The 12,291-nt window shown below is 54.3% G+C and overlaps 1 protein-coding gene across 6 annotated transcripts in view; it reads right to left on the minus strand.

Annotated features, from left to right (window-relative positions):
- The window catches only part of MAP2K5 (mitogen-activated protein kinase kinase 5), a 271,177-nt gene that overhangs the window by 43,811 nt on the left and 215,075 nt on the right, over positions 1-12,291 (minus strand). The window lies entirely within an intron of this gene.

Below are 12,291 nucleotides of genomic sequence, written 5' to 3' on the forward strand. Positions count from 1 at the left end.
CAGGACAGCTCAGGATGTAGGGAAATCACGCCGCCACCGACTTTTAACAGTCGTCTCATCAGACCTGCAGTCGGAGCGGCAGAGCCGCATGATGTGCCAGCTGCAAATGACTCCGTCCTCATCTATTCCCATTTGCGATTAAAAATACCTTTCGGCGGCTCCTCCTCCTCCCTGACACCCCCTGCACAAAGTGCCTTGCAAAGTATGATCCATGCTCCCATTTAAATTAACAAAGGAATGACTTATTTTAATCTCACTGTGCTCGGGCCATTTGGATGAGCAATATATCATTACATACAACCTTCCAGCGCTGCGGGCAAGAAAGAGCACGCCGCATTTGGTGGGAGCCAAACAATTTCTCCAGCCCACAACTGTGTCAGATGCGCGCATGTATTCATTACGGGCAACGAGAGGAAACAGCTTTGATGTGGTGGAGAAGGAGAAGAAGATGAAAGCGCTTCTGCAGTGCGCGTGCCATTAGCGGCGGACGGCGGCGGAGAGGTGCAGGCGCGCGGCTTCCTGTGTGACTAGTAAGCAGACATATAATTGCCGCGGCCAATTATCAGAAAAATGACATCGGTAATTACAGGACAGAAAATTAACTGGAACTCTTAGTAAGGCTTTGTTTCCCATTCAAACAATTGGAAATTGCTGGGGGGGGGGATACAACTCAGTCAAAAGAATAGGGGGGAGTCAAAGGGGTTCTCCCCCAAATAACCCCAAATTAGGCAAAAAAAAAAACAAACAAACAAGGAATGCCAACAAGATATCTCTTGATTTTTTTCTGGCAACACTGTACCCTGCGTTCACCAGGCTCACTCAGAGAAGGGACTTGAAGTCACTGCGACGCTTAACATTCACGTCAGGAGAGAGAGGCTTCCGAGAGGAAGAGGGAAACAGAGAGATGGGAGAGAAATAAGATCTCGCCAAGGTCGAAGGATCGCACCACGCGGGCAGGCATTCCAGAGCAGGGTCATGAGGAACGGGGGGGGGGGGGAGTGAAGAGCCCACTTTAAGGCGAGGCCCTCATAAAAGTGCCGTCAAGCGGCCACAGAAGTCCCATTGGGCTGAAGAGCAAAAATAAATCATCGCCTCCATTTCAGCCTGGGCTGTTTTCTAGAAGCTAGAGATGTGTCACCCAGGAGCTTCCAGGCCTGTGGCATTTCACGGGCTCAGAAACTACTAGTAAAAAGACAGTTCAACGTGGCAAACGCCCAAACTATGCCCCCGGCGTGGGTGGGTTGCTGGCTGGGTTCTCAAAGTCGTTCCTTTCAGAATTTTTCATTTTGGGGGGGGATGTGGGGTGGGGGGTGGGGGCATAGCTGTGTCTGGGGAGCAGTTGTTTTGGGGGGCCACTGCTTATGAACATCAAGCCTTAACGTGGCCAGCAAGACGGCCGGCATCACAGACTGGCTTTCTGCAGAGGTCCTGGGATGACTGCAGGTCTGATTTCAAAGGACAATGCCCAAGGTAAATGAGTGAGTCGCAGCCAGGGACCATGACGAAGATGTCACTGTAATGTGGGTGGGAAACAAAACAAGGAAATGGGACAGCCCTGCATGGGTAGTTAATTTTATTTAAGGCCTGATATTGTAGCCTGTTAAGTCCCTCATAATATCAAACTAGGGAACGCTGGGTGGTAGCCATGAATAATTTATTTCACTTGTGAAAATGCCAGTCCGAGTCGACTTTGCAGAACCGGAGTGGCTTCTGTCGGTAGGGCCTGGGGAGAATGGAACTGGAGGCTCAAGGTTGTTTCAAGTGTCTCCCACGCACCCCTGGCCTCACAGAGACAATGGGGCTGCCCACCCTGCAGTGGAGACAGAGTGGCCAGTCCAGGCTGTGAGCCGTGGTCATCACTGAGCTGAGATCAGCCTCTTAAGATCCTTCTGAGAGGGGTGGGTCCTCGGTGCATCAGGCTGAGTGCACACCTTATCAGGCACAAGGACCTGTGTTCAAGGCCCCCTCTCCATCCCCACCTGCAGTGGGAAAGCTTCACGAGTGGTGACACAGGACTGAAGGTGTCTCTCTGCCTATCTTTCCCTCCTCTCCATTTCTGGCTGTCTCTATCCAAAAAAATAAAGGTAATAAATTTTTTTTAAAAAGAGAGAGAGATACCTGTAGCCCTGCTTCACCACTCATGAAGCTTTCTCCCTGCAGGTGGGGACCGGGGGCTTGAACCCAGGTCCTTGAGCACTGTAATATGTGTGCTCAACCAGGTGCGTCACCACATGTGCCCAGGTATTTCTTTCTTTACAAAGTTAAGTAATGTTTTCTTTTTTTTCTTTTTTTTTAAGTTTTTTTTGTAATTTTATTTATTTTCCCTTTGTTGCCCTGGTTGCCTTTTTATTGTTGTTGTAGTTATTATTGTTGTTGTTACTGATGTTGTCGTTGTTGGATAGGACAGAGAGAAATGGAGAGAGGAGGGGAAGACAGAGAGAGGGAGAGAAAGACAGACACCTGCAGACCTGCATCACCGCCTGGGAAGCGACTCCCCTGCAGGTGGGGAGCCGGGGGGCTCGAACCGGGATCCTCACGCAGGTCCTTGTACTTTGCGCCACCTGCGCTTAACCCACCGTGCTACCGCCAGGCTCCCTTTTTTTTCTTTTTAAAAAATAACCTGGAGTGGTCCAGGAGGTGGCGCAGTGGCTAAGGCACTAGACTCTCAGTCATGAGGCCCTGAGTTCAATCCCTGGCAGCACATGTACCAGAGTGATGTCTGGTTCTTTCTCTCTCTCCTCCTGTATTTCTCATTAATAAATAAATTAAATATTTCAAAAACAATCTGGAGCATCTTATTTTTCAATGAAAATTTATATTTATTTATTGGATACAGACAGAGAGAAATTGAGAGGTAAAAAGGAGACAGAGAGACGCCTACGGCACTTGCCTCACCACTCCTGAAGCTCCCCCCCTGCATGTGGGTGCCAAGAGCTTGACCCCCGCTCCTTGCACAATGTAATGTGTGCGCTCAGCCAAGTGTGCCACCACCAGGCCCTCTCCCCCCTTCCCCATCCCCTCTCAATTGGTAACAAGTAAATAAATGAAATTAAAAAGAAAATCTTAAAAAGAAGAAAGAGGAGGAAGAGGAGGAGGAGAGGAAGAAACACTCTGAAAACCAATGCTCTGAGAACCTTCCTGCTTGGCCACCCCCACGTCTGCCAAGGAGAAGCCCAGACTCCCCGTGACTCACGGCTTGTCTGTAAGTCCCTCTTTGCACCTGGGTCCAGCAGGAGACAAGACGAACTCTCGGGCTGGCTGGAGCCTACTAAGTCGCCCCTCACATCCACTGTCTTTACGACCTGGGGTCACCCTCACCCTTCACCGCAGGGACTTTGGGGGATGCATTTTGGCTGAGCCAGGAAGTGGTGGACCCCCCCCTTCACCCAAAGCCTCCACCTGATCTCCGGGTCCCAGAGCAAGTTTTGAGTTGGCGGTAGAGCATCCCGGGGACGGACGCTGGCGACCGGCTGCTCAGGGCCTCCTCCTGCGAAGCCACGGAGAGCAGGCGTGCGGGCGTGGGGAACCGCGAGGTGTGGGAGGGAAGGCTGAGTGATGCCTCTGCCTTGTGAATAACGAACAGTTCAGGAAGGTCGACCGACGACAACTGAAGCTCTCTGACTATTAATTATGCACAATCGACGAGCAAAAGGACAAGGTTGGAATGTTTAATGTGTGCTAAATTCAACTGGACTCTCTGGGCATTGTGTTATTAGCACTTGTCAGCAAGGTACTCAGGCATAAAACAAGGCAGGCAGCAAAAACATCTGTGCGCGTGCGTGTGCGTGTGCGTACCTGCACTGAGAAGAGGGGAGGAGGGAGGAGGGGAGGAGGGAGGAGGGAGGAGGGAGGAGGGAGGAGGGGAGGAGGGAGGAGGGGAGGAGGAAGGAGGGAGGAGGGGAGGAGGGAGGAGGGAGGAGGGGAGGAGGGAGGACGGGAGGAGGGAGGAGGGGAGGAGGGAGGAGGGGAGGAGGGAGGAGGGGAGGAGGGAGGAGGGGAGGAGGGGAGGAGGGAGGAGGGGAGGAGGGAGGAGGGGAGGAGGGAGGAGGGGAGGAGGGGAGGAGGGAGGAGGGGCGGAGGGAGGAGGGAGGAGGGGCGGAGGGAGGAGGGGAGGAGGGAGGACGGGAGGAGGGGAGGAGGGGAAGAGGGGAGGAGGGAGGAGGGAGGAGGGGAGGAGGGAGGAGGGGAGGAGGGAGGACGGGAGGAGGGAGGAGGGGAGGAGGGAGGAGGGAGGAGGGGAGGAGGGGAAGAGGGGAGGAGGGAGGAGGGAGGAGGGGAGGAGGGAGGAGGGGAGGAGGGAGGACGGGAGGAGGGAGGAGGGGAGGAGGGAGGAGGGAGGAGGGAGGAGGGGAGGAGGGAGGAGGGAGGAGGGAGGAGGGGAGGAGGGAGGACGGGAGGAGGGAGGAGGGGAGGAGGGAGGAGGGAGGAGGGGAAGAGGGGAGGAGGGAGGAGGGAGGAGGGGAGGAGGGGAGGAGGGAGGACGGGAGGAGGGAGGAGGGGAGGAGGGAGGACAGGAGGAGGGAGGAGGGAGGAGGGGAGGAGGGGAGGAGGGAGGAGGGGCGGAGGAAGGAGGGAGGAGGGGAGGAGGGAGGACGGGAGGAGGGAGGACGGGAGGAGGGGAGGAGGGAGGAGGGGAGGAGGGGAAGAGGGGAGGAGGGAGGAGGGGAGGAGGGAGGAGGGAGGAGGGGAGGAGGGAGGACGGGAGGAGGGAGGAGGGGAGGAGGGAGGACGGGAGGAGGGAGGAGGGAGGAGGGGAGGAGGGGAGGAGGGTAGGAGGGAGGACGGGAGGAGGGAGGAGGGAGGAAGGGAGGAGGGAGGAGGGAGGAGGGAGGAAGGGAGGAGGGAGGACAGGAGGAGGGAGGAGGGAGGAGGGGAGGAGGGGAGGAGGGAGGATGGGAGGAGGGAGGAGGGAGGAGGGGAGGAGGGGAGGAGGGAGGATGGGAGGAGGGAGGAGGGAGGAGGGAGGAGGGGAGGAGGGGAGGAGGAAGCTCACATACAGTCACAGCTGTGGCTACCTCATCACAGGTGAAGGGCACCGAAGGACAGACCAGGCAGGTGAGCCGTTACTACATGCACCAAACGTCCTGTGAAGACATCTTTGAGATGGTTTCTTTCAGAGGCAGATGACGAATTCTAGAGACACGTTTCTTTACACATTTATCTTCGAGGGAAGGGGGACAGAGAGGGAGAGAGGGGGAGAGAGAGAGAGAGAGAGAGAGAGAGGTAGGATGAGAATGAGAGTGAGAGGGGGGAGGATAGAGGTAACGTCAAGGGAGAGAGAGCTCAACTTGTACAGCAAGGGCCATACCACGCAGGAGCCCTGGGTTCAAGCCCCAGCCCCAGCATCTGGGAGCCCCATGCCCAGGACCAGGGAGTGGTCCATGGATGGTGGGGTTTCTCCTTGTCTCCCACCCTACCCTCCGTGTAAGTAAAGGTTGAGGAAGGGGGCTGGGTGGTAGTGTACCGAGTTAAGGCACAAAATGTGAAGCACAAGGACCCATGCAAGGATCCCAGTTCGAGCCCCCAGCTCCCCACCTGCAGGGGAGTCACTTCCCAGGAGGTGAAGCAGGTCTGCAGGTGTCTTGTCTTTCTCTCCCCCTCTCTGTCTTCCTCTCCCCTCTCAATTTCTCTCTGTTTGACCCCACAACAACAACAACAACAACAACAACAATGGAAAAATGGCCTCCAGGAGAAGTGGATTTGTAGTGCAGGCACCAAGCCCCAGCAATAACCCTGGAGGGGAAACAAAAGATTGAGGAGACTGGGCTGAACAGGTCACTCAGCAGTGACACTGCAATAGGAGGGCTGAGTTCACTCCTAGTGCTGCATGGTTAAAAATAACCCGGTGGTCTTCTGGAGGGGTGGATATGGAGAAGGAGCTCGTTCAGATAAACTAGAACAAAACAACAAGAAGTCACCTGAAGACGCAACAAACTACAAGCAGGATTTCTACAGAAAGTCACTAAGCCATAGCCACCAAGTTTCAGATGCTACCGTGATTTCATCTTGACCCAGTCCCCGGGCAGACGACCTCACCCATGTGTCCAAGAACCTCCCCTCTCCACAGCCCTCCCCACTAGGGAAAAACAGAAACAGACCGGGGGTGTGGATCCCCCTGCCAACACCCATGTCCAGTGGAGAAGCAGATACAGAAGCCAGACCTTCCATTTTCTGTACCCCCAAAAGAATTTTGGTCCACACTCCCAGAGGGGGAAAAATGTTAGGGTTGGATGACCAGAGAGCTCTGAACTCCAATTCCATCAGGACCCGGAGAGAGAGGAGGCAAAAAATAAAAGGAAGGACACCTGGAAATAGTAGGTGTGACTTAGGAAGGAAGAGAAGGCAGGACTATAGAAAGAAATAGGCAAATATATATCAATATAGATAGTTAAAGAAATAAAAGTCAGGGGGCCGGGTCGTAGCGCAGCAGGTTAAGCACACATGGTGAGAAGTGCAAGGACTGGAGGAAGGAGATGAGTTCAAGCCCCTGGGGGTCGCTTCATAAGCGGTGAAGCAGGTCTGCAGGTGTCTGTCTTCCTCTCTCAATTTCTCTCTACCCTATCCAATAGCAACACCACCAATAACGACAATAATAATAATAACAACAATGCCATCAACAACAACCACAAAATGGAGAAAATTGCCTCCAGGAGCAGTGGATTCGTAGTGCAGGCACCAAGCCCCAGTGATAACCCAGGAGGCAAAAATAAATAAATAAATAATAGTCAGCCCATATCTGTGACCTGGGAGAGAACCACTGCAGTTTCCAGTGGAGGGAATGGGGACACAGAACATTGGTGGTCAGCTGGGGCCCTATTAGGGGAGTCCTGAGATTCCCAAACAGACATGATGGGCCTAGACCTCCAGTAAGTCCCTCTCTCCATTGTTACTGGTCATTCCTAGCAGGAACAACACAATAGACCCTTTGTGGGCCCATAGGACCTTGCCTTCAACTTGGATCAGCAACAGTAGAGAATGTTCCATTCTCTGAAGGGAGGCTGGACAACATACTCTATGCTACACCTGAGGAAGATGGGTCCTGATATTGGGGCAGCTTATAACATTCCTACTCATGACCACAGAATGTGAGCTCAGATCTACAGGGATGCAAAGGTCACACAGGCTCCTAAGCTGAATATGGGCCCCAGAGCACATCAAATCGATGGGGTTTGCAGTCAACAACATTTATACCCCTTTCCCATATTTGGGAGCTACTCTCTTCCCTGATCCAGCTCTCTGGTCCTTCTGCCAGCCATGACATCACCTCCCCAGACAATAATTAGGATTCACTTGCATATCAGATTTCAAGCTCAGGCAAAAAACAAACAAACAAACAAACAAACAAAAAACACTAGTATAGCCACAGGCCCTTTGGAATGTAACTAAAATATGGGTACTAGCTATGTACAAAATGGAGGACCCCGCCAACTCTTCATTTGCACTATTCCAGCTTTTAGGTCCATGACTGGTCAACAATTTGTTTGGCTTTGTATGTTAACTTTCTTTTCAGCCACCAGGTTCCAGATGCCAGCATGATGCCAACCAGACTTCCCTGGACAGACAACCCCACCCATGTGTCCTGGAGCTCCGCTTCCCCAGAGCCCTGCCCCACTAGGGAAAGAGAGAGACAGGCTGGGAGTATGGACCCACCTGTCAACGCCCATGTTCAGCGGGGAAGCAATGACAGAAGCCAGACCTTCCACCTTCTGAATCCCACAATGACCCTGGGTCCATGCTCCCAGAGGAATAGAGAATAGGAAAGCTGTCAGGGGAGGGGATGGGATACGGAGTTCTGGTGGTGGGAACTGTGTGAAGTTGTACCCCTCTCATCCTATGGTTTAGTCAGTGTTTCCTTTTTATAAATAAAAAATTAAATAAAAAAAAAAGAACGCTGGTGGTGGGAACAGTGTGGAATTATACCCCTGTTATCTTATAACTTTATAAATCTATATTGTTACTAATAAAAAAATAAATAAAATAAACAAATAAACAGGGAATACCAGGGCTGGGCACTCTGGCTGTACCACTGAGCACGGAGGATCAAGAGTGGACAGAGGGCACCACAAGGCAGAGCAGTGAGAGGGGCCAGGCCGTCCCTCCGGAAGGGGTGCCAGGACCCTGACTGCCTTCCTGTGCCCTGCTCTTTCTCTCTGAACACAACAGCCACGGCCCCAAAGCAAGGCGTTTAGACTTGTGAGCATAAAACACAAGGATGGGGGCGGGCAGCTTCTCAAAAACACATCAGGAATCCATTGCTAGGAGAGGCAGAACGAGAGAGGGCCAGAATCCTGCTCAGCTCTGGCATCGCTGGTGCTGGGGATTGAACCTGCGGCCTCCGGGGCCTTGCACATGTGAAGCTGGCACTCTACAGGCTGAGCTAGTGCGTCCACCCTGCACTATATATATAAAGGATTTATTTATGGCCGCCAGGGTTACCGCTGGGGCTCAGTGCCAGCACTACTAATCCACTGCTCCTGGTGGCCATTTTTTCCATTTTGTTGGATAGGACAGAGAGAGGCTGAGAGAAGAGGGGGAGGAAAAGGGGGGAGAGAAAGCCGGGCACCACTCATGAAGCATCCCCGCCCCCTCTGCAGGTGCAGAGCTGGGGGCTCGAACCCAGATCCTTGTGCACAGTACTACGTGTGCTTAACGCGCTGCACCACTGCCCAGCCTCTGCTTGGCTGATTCACGTCAGATGACCTCGTCCAGGCCAGCAAGCCTTCTGAGACTTCTCTCCTGTGGTGTCAGGAGATGGACGGAGGCTTTGCATATGTGTAGACCAACCCAGCAGCCTCCTGGGCCCTACAGTTGTTGTTTTTTTAATTCTTAAGCTTTATCTATTTATTTTTTAAAATTATTTATTCCCTTTCGTTGCCTTTGTTTTATTGTTGTAGTGATTATTGGATAGGACAGAGAGAAATGGAGACAGGAGGGGAAGACAGAGAGGGGGAGAGAAAGACAGACACCTGCAGACCTGCTTCACCGCCTGTGAAGCGACTCCCCTGCAGGTGGGGAGCTGGCGGCTTGAACCGGGATCCTCAAGCCGGTCCTTGTGCTTTGCGCCACGTGCGCTTAATCCGCTGCGCTACTGCCTGACTCCCTCTTAAGCTTTATTTTTATGAGGGAGAGAAGAGAGACCACAGCACCCGCCCTCCCCCTGTGGACCTCCCCCTGGGGTCTGTGGTGCTGCCATACGGTGCTGGGGCTCAGACCCACCTGTGTCTCCAGCACAGCGACTCCACAGGGTACGCTGTCCCCCAGCCCTTTCTGATCATTTCTCAGAGCAGCATTCTGCCTTGTTAGCCCCCCCCCCCCCCACACACACACACAGATCTGTTTTCGATTCTCAAGTCTGTTGCTTAAAATAACTGGCAGAATTCATAGGCTCAATCTGCTCTTGACCAGAGAGGAAATCTAGTTTGCTTGGAGGAAAAATAAAATATAATAAAAAAAGACAGACAGACCTCCACCTGTAAGGCTGTCCACTGGTTAATCTACAAATGCAAACCGACCGGCCCAAAGTTCCACCCTCACTCGGGTGACAGACACTCCAAGGACATCAGAGAGAAATCAGTTTGCCAGCAGGCTCTGCAGGGAGAGTTCATGCTTGGACATGAAGTGGGGGGTGGGGGTAGGGAGGGAGCTGAGGGGGGCAGCCGGCCTGGTCTCTGAATGAAGGGGGGCTCGCAGACAGATGTGAGTGGGGAGACACCCCCATGCGCCCTGCTGGGGGCATGTGAGTGGGGAGACACCCCCCATGGCCGCATGGGCCTCCTCTGCCTGCCCCACCCAGCCCAGCCCCAAGCAGAGCAGGCCCGGTGAAGGATGAATCAATTTCCACTGGGTCACCCGCTCTGGGGTGCCAGGAGTGACAAATGGCCTGTGGGGCGCTTGGGTGTGAAGTTCTGTCCGGTGGGTTGGGCCGACGGGGCAGCTCATTTCACTCGTCTACAGATCCGGGGCCGGAGGCAAAGAAGCCTGACTCTGCACCCGGAGGCCCCCACCTGCACCCCACCCTCACGCTTTGAGGACATGACCGCCAGGTGCCTTTCCAGCACCTGGGACCAGGCGGGCCCGGCCAAGGATGCTGTTTCCAGGTAAGCTCCCCCCCCCCCCCCCACACACACACTCACCATTTTGATATTCTTCTAAATGTTTTGGATGCTCTTCAGTACTGGGGGAGGGAAGGAGGGAGGGAGGAGGGAGGGAGGGAGGGAGGGAGGGAGGGAGAGAGAGAGAAGGAATGGGAAGAGAAGAGAGGAGGGAAGGGGAGCAGAGGGGAGGGGAAGAGAAGGGAGGAGAGAGAAGAGGAGAGGAGGGGAGGGGAGGGGAGGGGAGGGGAGGGGAGGGGAGGGGAGAGGAGAGGAGAGGAGAGGAGAGGAGAGGAGAGGAGAGGAGAGGAGAGGAGAGGAGAGGAGAGGAGAGGAGAGAAAACAAACTTTGCTATGAATGAGCAAGACTGATCCTTCATTAGTCTACTACTTTTCTGGTCATTTATATGACGTGTATTTACTGAGGTTTTCTCAGCAGAGGGACCAAGATCTTGGTGTCTCATAAGACTCCTCTAAAGGTAATGGAGGGCTGGAGAGTGGGTGATTATTATTGCCTTTCTTCTGGGGCTTTTCACCCGCACAAGTCCCCTGCTCCTGGTAGATTCTCCTCCTACCTCTCTCTTCCCCCCCGTCTTCTTCTGGTTTTAGAAACATCAGGAGAGGGGCTAGGTGGTAGCACACCTGGTTGAGCACACTCATTACAGTGTATAAGGAACTAGGTTCAAACCCCCGGCTCCCCACCTGCGGGGGGGAAGCTTTACAAGTGGTGGAGCAGGGCTGCGGGTGTCTCTCTGTCTCTCTCCCTCCCTATCCTCTTGATTTCTGACGGTCTCTATACAATAAATAAATAAGTAAACAACATATTAATTAATAATTTTAAAAAGCAGCAGAAAATACCACAGCACTGTTCCCCTGGGGCAAAGTCCGCTCCCCGCATTGGATCTGGGGACTAAATCAGACTGTAGGGCTGGAACGACAGAGCTGCAGCTATGCACTGACCCTCCTGCCTGAGGCTCGAGGGCCCCAGGTTCAATCCCCGGCACCACCATCAGCCAGAGCTCAGCAGGACTCCGGTGTCTGTCTGTCTGTCTGTCTCTCATGAAAAATACATTTTGGTGCCAGGGGATGGCACACCGGGTCGAGTGCATACGGACCCGGGTTCAAGCCCCACCTGCAGGGGGTGGGGGGAGCGTCGCGAGTGGTGACCTGCAGGGCTGTGGGTGCTTCTTCCCTCTCCCTCCCTCTCAATTTCTCTCCACCTATACCCAGTAAATAAATAAAAAAGAAAAAGAAGTCTTCAGGAAGTAAAACTACCACGAGAACCTGCACACCGGGGCTCCTGTCCCCGGGTTTGATCTGAGGAAAGTCTGGCTGAGAGGTCTCACATGGAAGGAGGGTCAGAGGGAGGGATGGAGGGAGGTGGGGAGGAGCTCGAGGAAAGAAACAAGCCGCCGTGGTTCCTACAGAGAGAGGAGGCGGTGGCCCCGCTTCCCACACTGATGGGGTTAACAGCGGCGGGCACGGAGACTACACCCACACGCTATTCCAGGTCCGCGTCCTAAAAAACCAACAAGCCGTGAAGCACCCAGCCGGGCTCCGGGAGCTCACAGGAGCCGGGTCCACACCGCCACACCCTGCACCCCCACCCGCAGCAAGCTCAGTGGCCTCAGCTACCCTCGTGACTGAATTCCTGGCTGCGGGAGAGGGAGAGACCACACTCGCAGGTGTGGGGCTGCTCGCTGTATCCGCTTCCACATCTGCTTCCACCGCCCACGAGCGCTAAGGCGACATCAGCTTTGGGGGGGGGAGCTGGCCATAGCCGCAGTGCCCTGCCTGGTCCCACGCCCTCGACTGGGGGAGACGGGGCCTCCCGCCGGGAAAGGGGCTTCTGCAGCCAGAGAGGAACAAAGAGAGAGAGAGGAAGTGTGTGTGTGTGAGTGTGTCTGTGCGTGTATGTCTGTGTGTGTGTGTGCATGTCTGTGTGCGCGTGTGTCAGTGTCTGTGCGTGTCTGTGTGTGAGTGTGTGTGTGCGTGTGTGTGTATGGTGCACTGTGGCATGAACAAGTCGGGCTGGAGTTTGGAAAACTGGGATATGCCATCTGCTGCCCTGGACCCCAGAACATCAGGGGTCTCGGGGGCCCCTCCCCGATGCTCCCATTTCCAAAAGCTGGGGCTCCATTCAGGAATGGAGGCGACACCCCAGCCGGCCCGTTTGGAGTCTCTTTGGAGAACATGTGCG

The sequence above is a fragment of the Erinaceus europaeus genome, chromosome 16 (assembly GCF_950295315.1).
Source record: "Erinaceus europaeus chromosome 16, mEriEur2.1, whole genome shotgun sequence".
Lineage (NCBI taxonomy): Eukaryota > Metazoa > Chordata > Mammalia > Eulipotyphla > Erinaceidae > Erinaceus > Erinaceus europaeus.